The sequence below is a fragment of the Aphelocoma coerulescens genome, unplaced genomic scaffold, assembly GCF_041296385.1.
Source record: "Aphelocoma coerulescens isolate FSJ_1873_10779 unplaced genomic scaffold, UR_Acoe_1.0 HiC_scaffold_39, whole genome shotgun sequence".
NCBI classification, from domain to species: Eukaryota; Metazoa; Chordata; class Aves; order Passeriformes; family Corvidae; genus Aphelocoma; species Aphelocoma coerulescens.
This window is the reverse complement of record NW_027183733.1, coordinates 4,640,563-4,663,313: the sequence shown is the minus strand read 5'-3', so window position 1 is coordinate 4,663,313 and position 22,751 is coordinate 4,640,563.

The following is a 22,751-nucleotide window of genomic DNA, read 5'->3' as shown; positions in this document are numbered from 1 at the left end:
CAGTGTCACAATGGCTCCTTGGTTCCATGAGGAACACAATAGCTTGGCATAAGCATTGAGCAACAGCTGCTGAACACACCTGGCAACATCTGCTTGCATCAAAAGAGGGCTTCAAGCTGACAATGGCACCAGCAGCTTCCATCTGCAACAGAGACCCAGGAAAGGACAGGCTGTGCCGGTTTGGACAAATGTGGAGGAAAATATCCTCTGATAGAAGGCAGGTTACACCCAGCCCTCCCCCACCAGGTTTTTGGAAAAAAGAACTTTCCTGGGAAGAAAGTGAAAGAGATAAAAACTATTTTTTTAACAAACACACAGGAAAAGGATAGCAATGCTAAATATTAAAAGCTCTCGCTGTGCAGAGAAAGCTGGGATAATTTGAGAGTCCTTCCGTGTTTCGGTGGGGTCTCCTGAAACATCCATAGACAGCGAGGCCCGTGCAAAGAAACAGGGAGTGATTCTTGAGAGAAGTTTCAGAGCTCTTTCTTCTCCAGCCACATGGGCGGGGCACTGCCAAAGAACTGAGCAATCACAGCACAACCAGGGCCCTCCTCGCACAAGGCAACACAAAATAAGCAGTGCTGAACAGGGTTAGGGCACATGTGAGCAGGGAGCAGGGAGACCCCCGTGCCCAGGCCATGCCTCTACCCCAGGGTCCCCTCTCCCATGACCTCATGGCAGGGGGGAGGAACCCCAACACTTCCGTAGGTGTAGTCTCTCTCCTCCTCCTTGCAGCTGGCTCATGGGCCCACATTCAGGGCCCCCACCTCGGGAGAAAATTCTCCCAATGTGCTCTGATGTTGAAAGAGTCAAGAAGAGAAGAAGGGAAAAAAAACCCCCGAAGTCCCAGGAAAACAAAGTTCAACTCTCCATCTCCTCCCAGAGAAAAGGAGCTGAAAACTGGCTAAAAAGAAACCAAGTTGCTTCCTCTGCTCTTGCTGCAAGCAGGATGCAGAGGAGTGTGTATGTGTGTCCTTGAACAAACGCTCTGAGAAGTTTGTCCGGTTTTTTTTCCTCTCCCCCCTCTCAGGCTCAGTTGAAAGGCACAGAAACGCACAAAGTTCACTTCTGGGCATAGAGCAGCAATAGGGGATACACACAATAAAGTCACCCCAAGACACAGGGACAGAGAATTCAGTGGAAAGACTCCGAGAATTCTGCTCCCAGAGATCATTCATTCCTGCTCACACTGACCCTTGTAGAAAGGGGACATCGTTCCAGGCAGCCTGTACTGAGCATGTGGCTCCTGAGTGGGGTTTGTTGTTTAGGAAACCTGCTCCGGCTTTTCCATTCTTTCCTTGCAAACAGGAAAACTTCTCCTGGGGCTGTGTGCAGGCAGAGCCCTGAGGAGAGCAGGTGGCACATGGTGCGCTGGGCTGGGACAGCCAGCTGCAGAGCTCAAGGGAAGAAGCCCAAAGTGTCACAATGGCTCCTTGCCTTCCCATGCAACACCTGGGTCACAATGGTCTCCTTGATTCCATGAGGCCCCACTGTGTCACAATGGCTCCTTGGTTCCATCAGGTTCCGCAGTGTCACCATGGTCTCCTTTGATCCGCATTGTCATCATGGACAATTGGTTCCATGAGGCCCCGCAGTGTCACAATGGTCCCTTGGTTCCATAGCTTTTACGTTGTAACAATGGACTCCTTGCTTCTATGAGCTAGCCTGCTTTTTGCAGAGGTGTCTTTGGTTCCAACAAGGCCCCGCTGTGTCTCAGTGCACCCTGGCTTCCATGTGGATCTGGAGTATCACAAAGGCTCCTTGGTTCCACCAGGTCCTGCTGTGTCACAATGGGTCCTGTGGTCCCTGAGGCCCTCCAAAGTCATTGTGGAGGCTTGCTTCCATGAGGTTCCATTATGTGCCAGTGGTCATCTTGGTTCCAGGAGTTTCCTTAGTGTCACAATGCTCTCCATGCTTCCATTAGGCCCTGCTTTGCCACAATGGTCCCCTTGTTTCCATGAGGCCCCGCTGTGTCACAATGGACCTATGGTTCCATGATGTTGCGTGGTGTCACCGTGCTCTTCTTGAATCCGCAGTGTAACCATGGACCATTGGTTCCATGCGGCCTGGCTGTGTCACAATGGGCTCCTTGATTCCATGATTCCCCACGGTGTCACAATGGAGCCTTGTTTCTAGGAGGTTCTGTACTGTCACAATTGCCTCCTTGATGCCATCAGCCCCTGCAGTGTCACAATGGCTCCTTGGTTCCATGAGGAACACAATAGCTTGGCATAAGCATTGAGCAACAGCTGCTGAACACACCTGGCAACATCTGCTTGCATCAAAAGAGGGCTTCAAGCTGACAATGGCACCAGCAGCTTCCATCTGCAACAGAGACCCAGGAAAGGACAGGCTGTGCCGGTTTGGACAAATGTGGAGGAAAATATCCTCTGATAGAAGGCAGGTTACACCCAGCCCTCCCCCACCAGGTTTTTGGAAAAAAGAACTTTCCTGGGAAGAAAGTGAAAGAGATAAAAACTATTTTTTTAACAAACACACAGGAAAAGGATAGCAATGCTAAATATTAAAAGCTCTCGCTGTGCAGAGAAAGCTGGGATAATTTGAGAGTCCTTCCGTGTTTCGGTGGGGTCTCCTGAAACATCCATAGACAGCGAGGCCCGTGCAAAGAAACAGGGAGCGATTCTTGAGAGAAGTTTCAGAGCTCTTTCTTCTCCAGCCACATGGGCGGGGCACTGCCAAAGAACTGAGCAATCACAGCACAACCAGGGCCCTCCTCGCACAAGGCAACACAAAATAAGCAGTGCTGAACAGGGTTAGGGCACATGTGAGCAGGGAGCAGGGAGACCCCCGTGCCCAGGCCATGCCTCTACCCCAGGGTCCCCTCTCCCATGACCTCATGGCAGGGGGGAGGAACCCCAACACTTCCGTAGGTGTAGTCTCTCTCCTCCTCCTTGCAGCTGGCTCATGGGCCCACATTCAGGGCCCCCACCTCGGGAGAAAATTCTCCCAAAGTGGTCTGATGTTGAAAGAGTCAAGAAGAGAAGAAGGGGAAAAAAACCCCCGAAGTCCCAGGAAAACAAAGTTCAACTCTCCATCTCCTCCCAGAGAAAAGGAGCTGAAAACTGGCTAAAAAGAAACAAAGTTGCTTCCTCTGCTCTTGCTGCAAGCAGGATGCAGAGGAGTGTGTATGTGTGTCCTTGAACAAACGCTCTGAGAAGTTTGTCCGGTTTTTTTTTCCTCTCCCCCCTCTCAGGCTCAGTTGAAAGGCACAGAAACGCACAAAGTTCACTTCTGGGCATAGAGCAGCAATAGGGGATACACACAATAAAGTCACCCCAAGACACAGGGACAGAGAATTCAGTGGAAAGACTCCGAGAATTCTGCTCCCAGAGATCATTCATTCCTGCTCACACTGACCCTTGTAGAAAGGGGACATCGTTCCAGGCAGCCTGTACTGAGCATGTGGCTCCTGAGTGGGGTTTGTTGTTTAGGAAACCTGCTCCGGCTTTTCCATTCTTTCCTTGCAAACAGGAAAACTTCTCCTGGGGCTGTGTGCAGGCAGAGCCCTGAGGAGAGCAGGTGGCACATGGTGCGCTGGGCTGGGACAGCCAGCTGCAGAGCTCAAGGGAAGAAGCCCAAAGTGTCACAATGGCTCCTTGCCTTCACATGCAACACCTGGGTCACAATGGTCTCCTTGATTCCATGAGGCCCCACTGTGTCACAATGGCTCCTTGGTTCCATCAGGTTCCGCAGTGTCACCATGGTCTCCTTTGATCCGCATTGTCATCATGGACAATTGGTTCCATGAGGCCCCGCAGTGTCACAATGGTCCCTTGCTTCCATAGCTTTTACGTTGTAACAATGGACTCCTTGCTTCTATGAGCTAGCCTGCTTTTTGCAGAGGTGTCTTTGGTTCCAACAAGGCCCCGCTGTGTCTCAGTGCACCCTGGCTTCCATGTGGATGTGGAGTATCACAAAGGCTCCTTGGTTCCACCAGGTCCTGCTGTGTCACAATGGGTCCTGTGGTCCCTGAGGCCCTCCAAAGTCATTGTGGAGGCTTGCTTCCATGAGGTTCCATTATGTGCCAGTGGTCATCTTGGTTCCAGGAGTTTCCTTAGTGTCACAATGCTCTCCATGCTTCCATTAGGCCCTGCTTTGCCACAATGGTCCCCTTGTTTCCATGAGGCCCCGCTGTGTCACAATGGACCTATGGTTCCATGATGTTGCGTGGTGTCACCGTGCTCTTCTTGAATCCGCCGTGTAACCATGGACCATTGGTTCCATGCGGCCTGGCTGTGTCACAATGGGCTCCTTGATTCCATGATTCCCCACGGTGTCACAATGGAGCCTTGTTTCTAGGAGGTTCTGTACTGTCACAATTGCCTCCTTGATGCCATCAGCCCCTGCAGTGTCACAATGGCTCCTTGGTTCCATGAGGAACACAATAGCTTGGCATAAGCATTGAGCAACAGCTGCTGAACACACCTGGCAACATCTGCTTGCATCAAAAGAGGGCTTCAAGCTGACAATGGCACCAGCAGCTTCCATCTGCAACAGAGACCCAGGAAAGGACAGGCTGTGCCGGTTTGGACAAATGTGGAGGAAAATATCCTCTGATAGAAGGCAGGTTACACCCAGCCCTCCCCCACCAGGTTTTTGGAAAAAAGAACTTTCCTGGGAAGAAAGTGAAAGAGATAAAAACTATTTTTTTAACAAACACACAGGAAAAGGATAACAATGCTAAATATTAAAAGCTCTCGCTGTGCAGAGAAAGCTGGGATAATTTGAGAGTCCTTCTGTGTTTCGGTGGGGTCTCCTGAAACATCCATAGACAGCGAGGCCCGTGCAAAGAAACAGGGAGCGATTCTTGAGAGAAGTTTCAGAGCTCTTTCTTCTCCAGCCACATGGGCGGGGCACTGCCAAAGAACTGAGCAATCACAGCACAACCAGGGCCCTCCTCGCACAGGGCAACACAAAATAACCAGTGCTGAACAGGATTAGGGCACATGTCAGCAGGGAGCAGGGAGACCCCCGTGCCCAGGCCATGCCTCTACCCCAGGGTCCCCTCTCCCATGACCTCATGGCAGGGGGGAGGAACCCCAACACTTCCGTAGGTGTAGTCTCTCTCCTCCTCCTTGCAGCTGGCTCATGGGCCCACATTCAGGGCCCCCACCTCGGGAGAAAATTCTCCCAATGTGCTCTGATGTTGAAAGAGTCAAGAAGAGAAGAAGGGAAAAAAAACCCCCGAAGTCCCAGGAAAACAAAGTTCAACTCTCCATCTCCTCCCAGAGAAAAGGAGCTGAAAACTGGCTAAAAAGAAACCAAGTTGCTTCCTCTGCTCTTGCTGCAAGCAGGATGCAGAGGAGTGTGTATGTGTGTCCTTGAACAAACGCTCTGAGAAGTTTGTCCGGTTTTTTTTCCTCTCCCCCCTCTCAGGCTCAGTTGAAAGGCACAGAAACGCACAAAGTTCACTTCTGGGCATAGAGCAGCAATAGGGGATACACACAATAAAGTCACCCCAAGACACAGGGACAGAGAATTCAGTGGAAAGACTCCGAGAATTCTGCTCCCAGAGATCATTCATTCCTGCTCACACTGACCCTTGTAGAAAGGGGACATCGTTCCAGGCAGCCTGTACTGAGCATGTGGCTCCTGAGTGGGGTTTGTTGTTTAGGAAACCTGCTCCGGCTTTTCCATTCTTTCCTTGCAAACAGGAAAACTTCTCCTGGGGCTGTGTGCAGGCAGAGCCCTGAGGAGAGCAGGTGGCACATGGTGCGCTGGGCTGGGACAGCCAGCTGCAGAGCTCAAGGGAAGAAGCCCAAAGTGTCACAATGGCTCCTTGCCTTCACATGCAACACCTGGGTCACAATGGTCTCCTTGATTCCATGAGGCCCCACTGTGTCACAATGGCTCCTTGGTTCCATCAGGTTCCGCAGTGTCACCATGGTCTCCTTTGATCCGCACTGTCATCATGGACAATTGGTTCCATGAGGCCCCGCAGTGTCACAATGGTCCCTTGCTTCCATAGCTTTTACGTTGTAACAATGGACTCCTTGCTTCTATGAGCTAGCCTGCTTTTTGCAGAGGTGTCTTTGGTTCCAACAAGGCCCCGCTGTGTCTCAGTGCACCCTGGCTTCCATGTGGATCTGGAGTATCACAAAGGCTCCTTGGTTCCACCAGGTCCTGCTGTGTCACAATGGGTCCTGTGGTCCCTGAGGCCCTCCAAAGTCATTGTGGAGGCTTGCTTCCATGAGGTTCCATTATGTGCCAGTGGTCATCTTGGTTCCAGGAGTTTCCTTAGTGTCACAATGCTCTCCATGCTTCCATTAGGCCCTGCTTTGCCACAATGGTCCCCTTGTTTCCATGAGGCCCCGCTGTGTCACAATGGACCTATGGTTCCATGATGTTGCGTGGTGTCACCGTGCTCTTCTTGAATCCGCAGTGTAACCATGGACCATTGGTTCCATGCAGCCGTGTCACAATGGGCTCCTTGATTCCATGATTCCCCACGGTGTCACAATGGAGCCTTGTTTCTAGGAGGTTCTGTACTGTCACAATTGCCTCCTTGATGCCATCAGCCCCTGCAGTGTCACAATGGCTCCTTGGTTCCATGAGGAACACAATAGCTTGGCATAAGCATTGAGCAACAGCTGCTGAACACACCTGGCAACATCTGCTTGCATCAAAAGAGGGCTTCAAGCTGACAATGGCACCAGCAGCTTCCATCTGCAACAGAGACCCAGGAAAGGACAGGCTGTGCCGGTTTGGACAAATGTGGAGGAAAATATCCTCTGATAGAAGGCAGGTTACACCCAGCCCTCCCCCACCAGGTTTTTGGAAAAAAGAACTTTCCTGGGAAGAAAGTGAAAGAGATAAAACCTATTTTTTTAACAAACACACAGGAAAAGGATAGCAATGCTAAATATTAAAAGCTCTCGCTGTGCAGAGAAAGCTGGGATAATTTGAGAGTCCTTCTGTGTTTCGGTGGGGTCTCCTGAAACATCCATAGACAGCGAGGCCCGTGCAAAGAAACAGGGAGCGATTCTTGAGAGAAGTTTCAGAGCTCTTTCTTCTCCAGCCACACGGGCGGGGCACTGCCAAAGAACTGAGCAATCACAGCACAACCAGGGCCCTCCTCGCACAAGGCAACACAAAATAAGCAGTGCTGAACAGGGTTAGGGCACATGTGAGCAGGGAGCAGGGAGACCCCCGTGCCCAGGCCATGCCTCTACCCCAGGGTCCCCTCTCCCATGACCTCATGGCAGGGGGGAGGAACCCCAACACTTCCGTAGGTGTAGTCTCTCTCCTCCTCCTTGCAGCTGGCTCATGGGCCCACATTCAGGGCCCCCACCTCGGGAGAAAATTCTCCCAATGTGCTCTGATGTTGAAAGAGTCAAGAAGAGAAGAAGGGAAAAAAAACCCCCGAAGTCCCAGGAAAACAAAGTTCAACTCTCCATCTCCTCCCAGAGAAAAGGAGCTGAAAACTGGCTAAAAAGAAACAAAGTTGCTTCCTCTGCTCTTGCTGCAAGCAGGATGCAGAGGAGTGTGTATGTGTGTCCTTGAACAAACGCTCTGAGAAGTTTGTCCGGTTTTTTTTTCCTCTCCCCCCTCTCAGGCTCAGTTGAAAGGCACAGAAACGCACAAAGTTCACTTCTGGGCATAGAGCAGCAATAGGGGATACACACAATAAAGTCACCCCAAGACACAGGGACAGAGAATTCAGTGGAAAGACTCCGAGAATTCTGCTCCCAGAGATCATTCATTCCTGCTCACACTGACCCTTGTAGAAAGGGGACATCGTTCCAGGCAGCCTGTACTGAGCATGTGGCTCCTGAGTGGGGTTTGTTGTTTAGGAAACCTGCTCCAGCTTTTCCATTCTTTCCTTGCAAACAGGAAAACTTCTCCTGGGGCTGTGTGCAGGCAGAGCCCTGAGGAGAGCAGGTGGCACATGGTGCGCTGGGCTGGGACAGCCAGCTGCAGAGCTCAAGGGAAGAAGCCCAAAGTGTCACAATGGCTCCTTGCCTTCCCATGCAACACCTGGGTCACAATGGTCTCCTTGATTCCATGAGGCCCCACTGTGTCACAATGGCTCCTTGGTTCCATCAGGTTCCGCAGTGTCACCATGGTCTCCTTTGATCCGCACTGTCATCATGGACAATTGGTTCCATGAGGCCCCGCAGTGTCACAATGGTCCCTTGCTTCCATAGCTTTTACGTTGTAACAATGGACTCCTTGCTTCTATGAGCTAGACTGCTTTTTGCAGAGGTGTCTTTGGTTCCAACAAGGCCCCGCTGTGTCTCAGTGCACCCTGGCTTCCATGTGGATGTGGAGTATCACAAAGGCTCCTTGGTTCCACCAGGTCCTGCTGTGTCACAATGGGTCCTGTGGTCCCTGAGGCCCTCCAAAGTCATTGTGGAGGCTTGCTTCCATGAGGTTCCATTATGTGCCAGTGGTCATCTTGGTTCCAGGAGTTTCCTTAGTGTCACAATGCTCTCCATGCTTCCATTAGGCCCTGCTTTGCCACAATGGTCCCCTTGTTTCCATGAGGCCCCGCTGTGTCACAATGGACCTATGGTTCCATGATGTTGCGTGGTGTCACCGTGCTCTTCTTGAATCCGCCGTGTAACCATGGACCATTGGTTCCATGCGGCGTGTCACAATGGGCTCCTTGATTCCATGATTCCCCACGGTGTCACAATGGAGCCTTGTTTCTAGGAGGTTCTGTACTGTCAAAATTGCCTCCTTGATGCCATCAGCCCCTGCAGTGTCACAATGGCTCCTTGGTTCCATGAGGAACACAATAGCTTGGCATAAGCATTGAGCAACAGCTGCTGAACACACCTGGCAACATCTGCTTGCATCAAAAGAGGGCTTCAAGCTGACAATGGCACCAGCAGCTTCCATCTGCAACAGAGACCCAGGAAAGGACAGGCTGTGCCGGTTTGGACAAATGTGGAGGAAAATATCCTCTGATAGAAGGCAGGTTACACCCAGCCCTCCCCCACCAGGTTTTTGGAAAAAAGAACTTTCCTGGGAAGAAAGTGAAAGAGATAAAAACTATTTTTTTAACAAACACACAGGAAAAGGATAGCAATGCTAAATATTAAAAGCTCTCGCTGTGCAGAGAAAGCTGGGATAATTTGAGAGTCCTTCCGTGTTTCGGTGGGGTCTCCTGAAACATCCATAGACAGCGAGGCCCGTGCAAAGAAACAGGGAGCGATTCTTGAGAGAAGTTTCAGAGCTCTTTCTTCTCCAGCCACATGGGCGGGGCACTGCCAAAGAACTGAGCAATCACAGCACAACCAGGGCCCTCCTCGCACAAGGCAACACAAAATAAGCAGTGCTGAACAGGGTTAGGGCACATGTGAGCAGGGAGCAGGGAGACCCCCGTGCCCAGGCCATGCCTCTACCCCAGGGTCCCCTCTCCCATGACCTCATGGCAGGGGGGAGGAACCCCAACACTTCCGTAGGTGTAGTCTCTCTCCTCCTCCTTGCAGCTGGCTCATGGGCCCACATTCAGGGCCCCCACCTCGGGAGAAAATTCTCCCAATGTGCTCTGATGTTGAAAGAGTCAAGAAGAGAAGAAGGGAAAAAAAACCCCCGAAGTCCCAGGAAAACAAAGTTCAACTCTCCATCTCCTCCCAGAGAAAAGGAGCTGAAAACTGGCTAAAAAGAAACAAAGTTGCTTCCTCTGCTCTTGCTGCAAGCAGGATGCAGAGGAGTGTGTATGTGTGTCCTTGAACAAACGCTCTGAGAAGTTTGTCCGGTTTTTTTTTCCTCTCCCCCCTCTCAGGCTCAGTTGAAAGGCACAGAAACGCACAAAGTTCACTTCTGGGCATAGAGCAGCAATAGGGGATACACACAATAAAGTCACCCCAAGACACAGGGACAGAGAATTCAGTGGAAAGACTCCGAGAATTCTGCTCCCAGAGATCATTCATTCCTGCTCACACTGACCCTTGTAGAAAGGGGACATCGTTCCAGGCAGCCTGTACTGAGCATGTGGCTCCTGAGTGGGGTTTGTTGTTTAGGAAACCTGCTCCGGCTTTTCCATTCTTTCCTTGCAAACAGGAAAACTTCTCCTGGGGCTGTGTGCAGGCAGAGCCCTGAGGAGAGCAGGTGGCACATGGTGCGCTGGGCTGGGACAGCCAGCTGCAGAGCTCAAGGGAAGAAGCCCAAAGTGTCACAATGGCTCCTTGCCTTCCCATGCAACACCTGGGTCACAATGGTCTCCTTGATTCCATGAGGCCCCACTGTGTCACAATGGCTCCTTGGTTCCATCAGGTTCCGCAGTGTCACCATGGTCTCCTTTGATCCGCACTGTCATCATGGACAATTGGTTCCATGAGGCCCCGCAGTGTCACAATGGTCCCTTGCTTCCATAGCTTTTACGTTGTAACAATGGACTCCTTGCTTCTATGAGCTAGCCTGCTTTTTGCAGAGGTGTCTTTGGTTCCAACAAGGCCCCGCTGTGTCTCAGTGCACCCTGGCTTCCATGTGGATGTGGAGTATCACAAAGGCTCCTTGGTTCCACCAGGTCCTGCTGTGTCACAATGGGTCCTGTGGTCCCTGAGGCCCTCCAAAGTCATTGTGGAGGCTTGCTTCCATGAGGTTCCATTATGTGCCAGTGGTCATCTTGGTTCCAGGAGTTTCCTTAGTGTCACAATGCTCTCCATGCTTCCATTAGGCCCTGCTTTGCCACAATGGTCCCCTTGTTTCCATGAGGCCCCGCTGTGTCACAATGGACCTATGGTTCCATGATGTTGCGTGGTGTCACCGTGCTCTTCTTGAATCCGCAGTGTAACCATGGACCATTGGTTCCATGCAGCGTGTCACAATGGGCTCCTTGATTCCATGATTCCCCACGGTGTCACAATGGAGCCTTGTTTCTAGGAGGTTCTGTACTGTCACAATTGCCTCCTTGATGCCATCAGCCCCTGCAGTGTCACAATGGCTCCTTGGTTCCATGAGGAACACAATAGCTTGGCATAAGCATTGAGCAACAGCTGCTGAACACACCTGGCAACATCTGCTTGCATCAAAAGAGGGCTTCAAGCTGACAATGGCACCAGCAGCTTCCATCTGCAACAGAGACCCAGGAAAGGACAGGCTGTGCCGGTTTGGACAAATGTGGAGGAAAATATCCTCTGATAGAAGGCAGGTTACACCCAGCCCTCCCCCACCAGGTTTTTGGAAAAAAGAACTTTCCTGGGAAGAAAGTGAAAGAGATAAAAACTATTTTTTTAACAAACACACAGGAAAAGGATAGCAATGCTAAATATTAAAAGCTCTCGCTGTGCAGAGAAAGCTGGGATAATTTGAGAGTCCTTCCGTGTTTCGGTGGGGTCTCCTGAAACATCCATAGACAGCGAGGCCCGTGCAAAGAAACAGGGAGTGATTCTTGAGAGAAGTTTCAGAGCTCTTTCTTCTCCAGCCACATGGGCGGGGCACTGCCAAAGAACTGAGCAATCACAGCACAACCAGGGCCCTCCTCGCACAAGGCAACACAAAATAAGCAGTGCTGAACAGGGTTAGGGCACATGTGAGCAGGGAGCAGGGAGACCCCCGTGCCCAGGCCATGCCTCTACCCCAGGGTCCCCTCTCCCATGACCTCATGGCAGGGGGGAGGAACCCCAACACTTCCGTAGGTGTAGTCTCTCTCCTCCTCCTTGCAGCTGGCTCATGGGCCCACATTCAGGGCCCCCACCTCGGGAGAAAATTCTCCCAATGTGCTCTGATGTTGAAAGAGTCAAGAAGAGAAGAAGGGAAAAAAAACCCCCGAAGTCCCAGGAAAACAAAGTTCAACTCTCCATCTCCTCCCAGAGAAAAGGAGCTGAAAACTGGCTAAAAAGAAACAAAGTTGCTTCCTCTGCTCTTGCTGCAAGCAGGATGCAGAGGAGTGTGTATGTGTGTCCTTGAACAAACGCTCTGAGAAGTTTGTCCGGTTTTTTTTCCTCTCCCCCCTCTCAGGCTCAGTTGAAAGGCACAGAAACGCACAAAGTTCACTTCTGGGCATAGAGCAGCAATAGGGGATACACACAATAAAGTCACCCCAAGACACAGGGACAGAGAATTCAGTGGAAAGACTCCGAGAATTCTGCTCCCAGAGATCATTCATTCCTGCTCACACTGACCCTTGTAGAAAGGGGACATCGTTCCAGGCAGCCTGTACTGAGCATGTGGCTCCTGAGTGGGGTTTGTTGTTTAGGAAACCTGCTCCGGCTTTTCCATTCTTTCCTTGCAAACAGGAAAACTTCTCCTGGGGCTGTGTGCAGGCAGAGCCCTGAGGAGAGCAGGTGGCACATGGTGCGCTGGGCTGGGACAGCCAGCTGCAGAGCTCAAGGGAAGAAGCCCAAAGTGTCACAATGGCTCCTTGCCTTCCCATGCAACACCTGGGTCACAATGGTCTCCTTGATTCCATGAGGCCCCACTGTGTCACAATGGCTCCTTGGTTCCATCAGGTTCCGCAGTGTCACCATGGTCTCCTTTGATCCGCATTGTCATCATGGACAATTGGTTCCATGAGGCCCCGCAGTGTCACAATGGTCCCTTGGTTCCATAGCTTTTACGTTGTAACAATGGACTCCTTGCTTCTATGAGCTAGCCTGCTTTTTGCAGAGGTGTCTTTGGTTCCAACAAGGCCCCGCTGTGTCTCAGTGCACCCTGGCTTCCATGTGGATCTGGAGTATCACAAAGGCTCCTTGGTTCCACCAGGTCCTGCTGTGTCACAATGGGTCCTGTGGTCCCTGAGGCCCTCCAAAGTCATTGTGGAGGCTTGCTTCCATGAGGTTCCATTATGTGCCAGTGGTCATCTTGGTTCCAGGAGTTTCCTTAGTGTCACAATGCTCTCCATGCTTCCATTAGGCCCTGCTTTGCCACAATGGTCCCCTTGTTTCCATGAGGCCCCGCTGTGTCACAATGGACCTATGGTTCCATGATGTTGCGTGGTGTCACCGTGCTCTTCTTGAATCCGCAGTGTAACCATGGACCATTGGTTCCATGCGGCCTGGCTGTGTCACAATGGGCTCCTTGATTCCATGATTCCCCACGGTGTCACAATGGAGCCTTGTTTCTAGGAGGTTCTGTACTGTCACAATTGCCTCCTTGATGCCATCAGCCCCTGCAGTGTCACAATGGCTCCTTGGTTCCATGAGGAACACAATAGCTTGGCATAAGCATTGAGCAACAGCTGCTGAACACACCTGGCAACATCTGCTTGCATCAAAAGAGGGCTTCAAGCTGACAATGGCACCAGCAGCTTCCATCTGCAACAGAGACCCAGGAAAGGACAGGCTGTGCCGGTTTGGACAAATGTGGAGGAAAATATCCTCTGATAGAAGGCAGGTTACACCCAGCCCTCCCCCACCAGGTTTTTGGAAAAAAGAACTTTCCTGGGAAGAAAGTGAAAGAGATAAAAACTATTTTTTTAACAAACACACAGGAAAAGGATAGCAATGCTAAATATTAAAAGCTCTCGCTGTGCAGAGAAAGCTGGGATAATTTGAGAGTCCTTCCGTGTTTCGGTGGGGTCTCCTGAAACATCCATAGACAGCGAGGCCCGTGCAAAGAAACAGGGAGCGATTCTTGAGAGAAGTTTCAGAGCTCTTTCTTCTCCAGCCACATGGGCGGGGCACTGCCAAAGAACTGAGCAATCACAGCACAACCAGGGCCCTCCTCGCACAAGGCAACACAAAATAACCAGTGCTGAACAGGGTTAGGGCACATGTGAGCAGGGAGCAGGGAGACCCCCGTGCCCAGGCCATGCCTCTACCCCAGGGTCCCCTCTCCCATGACCTCATGGCAGGGGGGAGGAACCCCAACACTTCCGTAGGTGTAGTCTCTCTCCTCCTCCTTGCAGCTGGCTCATGGGCCCACATTCAGGGCCCCCACCTCGGGAGAAAATTCTCCCAATGTGCTCTGATGTTGAAAGAGTCAAGAAGAGAAGAAGGGAAAAAAAACCCCCGAAGTCCCAGGAAAACAAAGTTCAACTCTCCATCTCCTCCCAGAGAAAAGGAGCTGAAAACTGGCTAAAAAGAAACAAAGTTGCTTCCTCTGCTCTTGCTGCAAGCAGGATGCAGAGGAGTGTGTATGTGTGTCCTTGAACAAACGCTCTGAGAAGTTTGTCCGGTTTTTTTTCCTCTCCCCCCTCTCAGGCTCAGTTGAAAGGCACAGAAACGCACAAAGTTCACTTCTGGGCATAGAGCAGCAATAGGGGATACACACAATAAAGTCACCCCAAGACACAGGGACAGAGAATTCAGTGGAAAGACTCCGAGAATTCTGCTCCCAGAGATCATTCATTCCTGCTCACACTGACCCTTGTAGAAAGGGGACATCGTTCCAGGCAGCCTGTACTGAGCATGTGGCTCCTGAGTGGGGTTTGTTGTTTAGGAAACCTGCTCCGGCTTTTCCATTCTTTCCTTGCAAACAGGAAAACTTCTCCTGGGGCTGTGTGCAGGCAGAGCCCTGAGGAGAGCAGGTGGCACATGGTGCGCTGGGCTGGGACAGCCAGCTGCAGAGCTCAAGGGAAGAAGCCCAAAGTGTCACAATGGCTCCTTGCCTTCCCATGCAACACCTGGGTCACAATGGTCTCCTTGATTCCATGAGGCCCCACTGTGTCACAATGGCTCCTTGGTTCCATCAGGTTCCGCAGTGTCACCATGGTCTCCTTTGATCCGCATTGTCATCATGGACAATTGGTTCCATGAGGCCCCGCAGTGTCACAATGGTCCCTTGCTTCCATAGCTTTTACGTTGTAACAATGGACTCCTTGCTTCTATGAGCTAGCCTGCTTTTTGCAGAGGTGTCTTTGGTTCCAACAAGGCCCCGCTGTGTCTCAGTGCACCCTGGCTTCCATGTGGATGTGGAGTATCACAAAGGCTCCTTGGTTCCACCAGGTCCTGCTGTGTCACAATGGGTCCTGTGGTCCCTGAGGCCCTCCAAAGTCATTGTGGAGGCTTGCTTCCATGAGGTTCCATTATGTGCCAGTGGTCATCTTGGTTCCAGGAGTTTCCTTAGTGTCACAATGCTCTCCATGCTTCCATTAGGCCCTGCTTTGCCACAATGGTCCCCTTGTTTCCATGAGGCCCCGCTGTGTCACAATGGACCTATGGTTCCATGATGTTGCGTGGTGTCACCGTGCTCTTCTTGAATCCGCAGTGTAACCATGGACCATTGGTTCCATGCGGCCTGGCTGTGTCACAATGGGCTCCTTGATTCCATGATTCCCCACGGTGTCACAATGGAGCCTTGTTTCTAGGAGGTTCTGTACTGTCACAATTGCCTCCTTGATGCCATCAGCCCCTGCAGTGTCACAATGGCTCCTTGGTTCCATGAGGAACACAATAGCTTGGCATAAGCATTGAGCAACAGCTGCTGAACACACCTGGCAACATCTGCTTGCATCAAAAGAGGGCTTCAAGCTGACAATGGCACCAGCAGCTTCCATCTGCAACAGAGACCCAGGAAAGGACAGGCTGTGCCGGTTTGGACAAATTTGGAGGAAAATATCCTCTGATAGAAGGCAGGTTACACCCAGCCCTCCCCCACCAGGTTTTTGGAAAAAAGAACTTTCCTGGGAAGAAAGTGAAAGAGATAAAAACTATTTTTTTAACAAACACACAGGAAAAGGATAGCAATGCTAAATATTAAAAGCTCTCGCTGTGCAGAGAAACCTGGGATAATTTGAGAGTCCTTCCGTGTTTCGGTGGGGTCTCCTGAAACATCCATAGACAGCGAGGCCCGTGCAAAGAAACAGGGAGCGATTCTTGAGAGAAGTTTCAGAGCTCTTTCTTCTCCAGCCACATGGGCGGGGCACTGCCAAAGAACTGAGCAATCACAGCACAACCAGGGCCCTCCTGGCACAAGGCAACACAAAATAAGCAGTGCTGAACAGGGTTAGGGCACATGTGAGCAGGGAGCAGGGAGACCCCCGTGCCCAGGCCATGCCTCTACCCCAGGGTCCCCTCTCCCATGACCTCATGGCAGGGGGGAGGAACCCCAACACTTCCGTAGGTGTAGTCTCTCTCCTCCTCCTTGCAGCTGGCTCATGGGCCCACATTCAGGGCCCCCACCTCGGGAGAAAATTCTCCCAATGTGCTCTGATGTTGAAAGAGTCAAGAAGAGAAGAAGGGAAAAAAAACCCCCGAAGTCCCAGGAAAACAAAGTTCAACTCTCCATCTCCCCCCAGAGAAAAGGAGCTGAAAACTGGCTAAAAAGAAACAAAGTTGCTTCCTCTGCTCTTGCTGCAAGCAGGATGCAGAGGAGTGTGTATGTGTGTCCTTGAACAAACGCTCTGAGAAGTTTGTCCGGTTTTTTTTTCCTCTCCCCCCTCTCAGGCTCAGTTGAAAGGCACAGAAACGCACAAAGTTCACTTCTGGGCATAGAGCAGCAATAGGGGATACACACAATAAAGTCACCCCAAGACACAGGGACAGAGAATTCAGTGGAAAGACTCCGAGAATTCTGCTCCCAGAGATCATTCATTCCTGCTCACACTGACCCTTGTAGAAAGGGGACATCGTTCCAGGCAGCCTGTACTGAGCATGTGGCTCCTGAGTGGGGTTTGTTGTTTAGGAAACCTGCTCCGGCTTTTCCATTCTTTCCTTGCAAACAGGAAAACTTCTCCTGGGGCTGTGTGCAGGCAGAGCCCTGAGGAGAGCAGGTGGCACATGGTGCGCTGGGCTGGGACAGCCAGCTGCAGAGCTCAAGGGAAGAAGCCCAAAGTGTCACAATGGCTCCTTGCCTTCCCATGCAACACCTGGGTCACAATGGTCTCCTTGATTCCATGAGGCCCCACTGTGTCACAATGGCTCCTTGGTTCCATCAGGTTCCGCAGTGTCACCATGGTCTCCTTTGATCCGCACTGTCATCATGGACAATTGGTTCCATGAGGCCCCGCAGTGTCACAATGGTCCCTTGCTTCCATAGCTTTTACGTTGTAACAATGGACTCCTTGCTTCTATGAGCTAGACTGCTTTTTGCAGAGGTGTCTTTGGTTCCAACAAGGCCCCGCTGTGTCTCAGTGCACCCTGGCTTCCATGTGGATGTGGAGTATCACAAAGGCTCCTTGGTTCCACCAGGTCCTGCTGTGTCACAATGGGTCCTGTGGTCCCTGAGGCCCTCCAAAGTCATTGTGGAGGCTTGCTTCCATGAGGTTCCATTATGTGCCAGTGGTCATCTTGGTTCCAGGAGTTTCCTTAGTGTCACAATGCTCTCCATGCTTCCATTAGGCCCTGCTTTGCCACAATGGTCCCCTTGTTTCCATGAGGCCCCGCTGTGTCACAATGGACCTATGGTTCCATGATGTTGCGTGGTGTCACCGTGCTCTTCTTGAATCCGCCGTGTAACCATGGACCATTGGTTCCATGCAGCCGTGTCACAATGGGCTCCTTGATTCCATGATTCCCCACGGTGTCACAATGGAGCCTTGTTTCTAGGAGGTTCTGTACTGTCAAAATTGCCTCCTTGATGCCATCAGCCCCTGCAGTGTCACAATGGCTCCTTGGTTCCATGAGGAACACAATAGCTTGGCATAAGCATTGAGCAACAGCTGCTGAACACACCTGGCAACATCTGCTTGCATCAAAAGAGGGCTTCAAGCTGACAATGGCACCAGCAGCTTCCATCTGCAACAGAGACCCAGGAAAGGACAGGCTGTGCCGGTTTGGACAAATTTGGAGGAAAATATCCTCTGATAGAAGGCAGGTTACACCCAGCCCTCCCCCACCAGGTTTTTGGAAAAAAGAACTTTCCTGGGAAGAAAGTGAAAGAGATAAAAACTATTTTTTTAACAAACACACAGGAAAAGGATAGCAATGCTAAATATTAAAAGCTCTCGCTGTGCAGAGAAAGCTGGGATAATTTGAGAGTCCTTCCGTGTTTCGGTGGGGTCTCCTGAAACATCCATAGACAGCGAGGCCCGTGCAAAGAAACAGGGAGCGATTCTTGAGAGAAGTTTCAGAGCTCTTTCTTCTCCAGCCACATGGGCGGGGCACTGCCAAAGAACTGAGCAATCACAGCACAACCAGGGCCCTCCTCGCACAGGGCAACACAAAATAACCAGTGCTGAACAGGATTAGGGCACATGTCAGCAGGGAGCAGGGAGACCCCCGTGCCCAGGCCATGCCTCTACCCCAGGGTCCCCTCTCCCATGACCTCATGGCAGGGGGGAGGAACCCCAACACTTCCGTAGGTGTAGTCTCTCTCCTCCTCCTTGCAGCTGGCTCATGGGCCCACATTCAGGGCCCCCACCTCGGGAGAAAATTCTCCCAATGTGCTCTGATGTTGAAAGAGTCAAGAAGAGAAGAAGGGAAAAAAAACCCCCGAAGTCCCAGGAAAACAAAGTTCAACTCTCCATCTCCTCCCAGAGAAAAGGAGCTGAAAACTGGCTAAAAAGAAACAAAGTTGCTTCCTCTGCTCTTGCTGCAAGCAGGATGCAGAGGAGTGTGTATGTGTGTCCTTGAACAAACGCTCTGAGAAGTTTGTCCGGTTTTTTTTCCTCTCCCCCCTCTCAGGCTCAGTTGAAAGGCACAGAAACGCACAAAGTTCACTTCTGGGCATAGAGCAGCAATAGGGGATACACACAATAAAGTCACCCCAAGACACAGGGACAGAGAATTCAGTGGAAAGACTCCGAGAATTCTGCTCCCAGAGATCATTCATTCCTGCTCACACTGACCCTTGTAGAAAGGGGACATCGTTCCAGGCAGCCTGTACTGAGCATGTGGCTCCTGAGTGGGGTTTGTTGTTTAGGAAACCTGCTCCGGCTTTTCCATTCTTTCCTTGCAAACAGGAAAACTTCTCCTGGGGCTGTGTGCAGGCAGAGCCCTGAGGAGAGCAGGTGGCACATGGTGCGCTGGGCTGGGACAGCCAGCTGCAGAGCTCAAGGGAAGAAGCCCAAAGTGTCACAATGGCTCCTTGCCTTCACATGCAACACCTGGGTCACAATGGTCTCCTTGATTCCATGAGGCCCCACTGTGTCACAATGGCTCCTTGGTTCCATCAGGTTCCGCAGTGTCACCATGGTCTCCTTTGATCCGCACTGTCATCATGGACAATTGGTTCCATGAGGCCCCGCAGTGTCACAATGGTCCCTTGCTTCCATAGCTTTTACGTTGTAACAATGGACTCCTTGCTTCTATGAGCTAGCCTGCTTTTTGCAGAGGTGTCTTTGGTTCCAACAAGGCCCCGCTGTGTCTCAGTGCACCCTGGCTTCCATGTGGATCTGGAGTATCACAAAGGCTCCTTGGTTCCACCAGGTCCTGCTGTGTCACAATGGGTCCTGTGGTCCCTGAGGCCCTCCAAAGTCATTGTGGAGGCTTGCTTCCATGAGGTTCCATTATGTGCCAGTGGTCATCTTGGTTCCAGGAGTTTCCTTAGTGTCACAATGCTCTCCATGCTTCCATTAGGCCCTGCTTTGCCACAATGGTCCCCTTGTTTCCATGAGGCCCCGCTGTGTCACAATGGACCTATGGTTCCATGATGTTGCGTGGTGTCACCGTGCTCTTCTTGAATCCGCAGTGTAACCATGGACCATTGGTTCCATGCAGCCGTGTCACAATGGGCTCCTTGATTCCATGATTCCCCACGGTGTCACAATGGAGCCTTGTTTCTAGGAGGTTCTGTACTGTCACAATTGCCTCCTTGATGCCATCAGCCCCTGCAGTGTCACAATGGCTCCTTGGTTCCATGAGGAACACAATAGCTTGGCATAAGCATTGAGCAACAGCTGCTGAACACACCTGGCAACATCTGCTTGCATCAAAAGAGGGCTTCAAGCTGACAATGGCACCAGCAGCTTCCATCTGCAACAGAGACCCAGGAAAGGACAGGCTGTGCCGGTTTGGACAAATGTGGAGGAAAATATCCTCTGATAGAAGGCAGGTTACACCCAGCCCTCCCCCACCAGGTTTTTGGAAAAAAGAACTTTCCTGGGAAGAAAGTGAAAGAGATAAAACCTATTTTTTTAACAAACACACAGGAAAAGGATAGCAATGCTAAATATTAAAAGCTCTCGCTGTGCAGAGAAAGCTGGGATAATTTGAGAGTCCTTCTGTGTTTCGGTGGGGTCTCCTGAAACATCCATAGACAGCGAGGCCCGTGCAAAGAAACAGGGAGCGATTCTTGAGAGAAGTTTCAGAGCTCTTTCTTCTCCAGCCACACGGGCGGGGCACTGCCAAAGAACTGAGCAATCACAGCACAACCAGGGCCCTCCTCGCACAAGGCAACACAAAATAAGCAGTGCTGAACAGGGTTAGGGCACATGTGAGCAGGGAGCAGGGAGACCCCCGTGCCCAGGCCATGCCTCTACCCCAGGGTCCCCTCTCCCATGACCTCATGGCAGGGGGGAGGAACCCCAACACTTCCGTAGGTGTAGTCTCTCTCCTCCTCCTTGCAGCTGGCTCATGGGCCCACATTCAGGGCCCCCACCTCGGGAGAAAATTCTCCCAATGTGCTCTGATGTTGAAAGAGTCAAGAAGAGAAGAAGGGAAAAAAAACCCCCGAAGTCCCAGGAAAACAAAGTTCAACTCTCCATCTCCTCCCAGAGAAAAGGAGCTGAAAACTGGCTAAAAAGAAACAAAGTTGCTTCCTCTGCTCTTGCTGCAAGCAGGATGCAGAGGAGTGTGTATGTGTGTCCTTGAACAAACGCTCTGAGAAGTTTGTCCGGTTTTTTTTTCCTCTCCCCCCTCTCAGGCTCAGTTGAAAGGCACAGAAACGCACAAAGTTCACTTCTGGGCATAGAGCAGCAATAGGGGATACACACAATAAAGTCACCCCAAGACACAGGGACAGAGAATTCAGTGGAAAGACTCCGAGAATTCTGCTCCCAGAGATCATTCATTCCTGCTCACACTGACCCTTGTAGAAAGGGGACATCGTTCCAGGCAGCCTGTACTGAGCATGTGGCTCCTGAGTGGGGTTTGTTGTTTAGGAAACCTGCTCCGGCTTTTCCATTCTTTCCTTGCAAACAGGAAAACTTCTCCTGGGGCTGTGTGCAGGCAGAGCCCTGAGGAGAGCAGGTGGCACATGGTGCGCTGGGCTGGGACAGCCAGCTGCAGAGCTCAAGGGAAGAAGCCCAAAGTGTCACAATGGCTCCTTGCCTTCCCATGCAACACCTGGGTCACAATGGTCTCCTTGATTCCATGAGGCCCCACTGTGTCACAATGGCTCCTTGGTTCCATCAGGTTCCGCAGTGTCACCATGGTCTCCTTTGATCCGCACTGTCATCATGGACAATTGGTTCCATGAGGCCCCGCAGTGTCACAATGGTCCCTTGCTTCCATAGCTTTTACGTTGTAACAATGGACTCCTTGCTTCTATGAGCTAGACTGCTTTTTGCAGAGGTGTCTTTGGTTCCAACAAGGCCCCGCTGTGTCTCAGTGCACCCTGGCTTCCATGTGGATGTGGAGTATCACAAAGGCTCCTTGGTTCCACCAGGTCCTGCTGTGTCACAATGGGTCCTGTGGTCCCTGAGGCCCTCCAAAGTCATTGTGGAGGCTTGCTTCCATGAGGTTCCATTATGTGCCAGTGGTCATCTTGGTTCCAGGAGTTTCCTTAGTGTCACAATGCTCTCCATGCTTCCATTAGGCCCTGCTTTGCCACAATGGTCCCCTTGTTTCCATGAGGCCCCGCTGTGTCACAATGGACCTATGGTTCCATGATGTTGCGTGGTGTCACCGTGCTCTTCTTGAATCCGCCGTGTAACCATGGACCATTGGTTCCATGCGGCGTGTCACAATGGGCTCCTTGATTCCATGATTCCCCACGGTGTCACAATGGAGCCTTGTTTCTAGGAGGTTCTGTACTGTCAAAATTGCCTCCTTGATGCCATCAGCCCCTGCAGTGTCACAATGGCTCCTTGGTTCCATGAGGAACACAATAGCTTGGCATAAGCATTGAGCAACAGCTGCTGAACACACCTGGCAACATCTGCTTGCATCAAAAGAGGGCTTCAAGCTGACAATGGCACCAGCAGCTTCCATCTGCAACAGAGACCCAGGAAAGGACAGGCTGTGCCGGTTTGGACAAATGTGGAGGAAAATATCCTCTGATAGAAGGCAGGTTACACCCAGCCCTCCCCCACCAGGTTTTTGGAAAAAAGAACTTTCCTGGGAAGAAAGTGAAAGAGATAAAAACTATTTTTTTAACAAACACACAGGAAAAGGATAGCAATGCTAAATATTAAAAGCTCTCGCTGTGCAGAGAAAGCTGGGATAATTTGAGAGTCCTTCCGTGTTTCGGTGGGGTCTCCTGAAACATCCATAGACAGCGAGGCCCGTGCAAAGAAACAGGGAGCGATTCTTGAGAGAAGTTTCAGAGCTCTTTCTTCTCCAGCCACATGGGCGGGGCACTGCCAAAGAACTGAGCAATCACAGCACAACCAGGGCCCTCCTCGCACAAGGCAACACAAAATAAGCAGTGCTGAACAGGGTTAGGGCACATGTGAGCAGGGAGCAGGGAGACCCCCGTGCCCAGGCCATGCCTCTACCCCAGGGTCCCCTCTCCCATGACCTCATGGCAGGGGGGAGGAACCCCAACACTTCCGGAGGTGTAGTCTCTCTCCTCCTCCTTGCAGCTGGCTCATGGGCCCACATTCAGGGCCCCCACCTCGGGAGAAAATTCTCCCAATGTGCTCTGATGTTGAAAGAGTCAAGAAGAGAAGAAGGGAAAAAAAACCCCCGAAGTCCCAGGAAAACAAAGTTCAACTCTCCATCTCCTCCCAGAGAAAAGGAGCTGAAAACTGGCTAAAAAGAAACAAAGTTGCTTCCTCTGCTCTTGCTGCAAGCAGG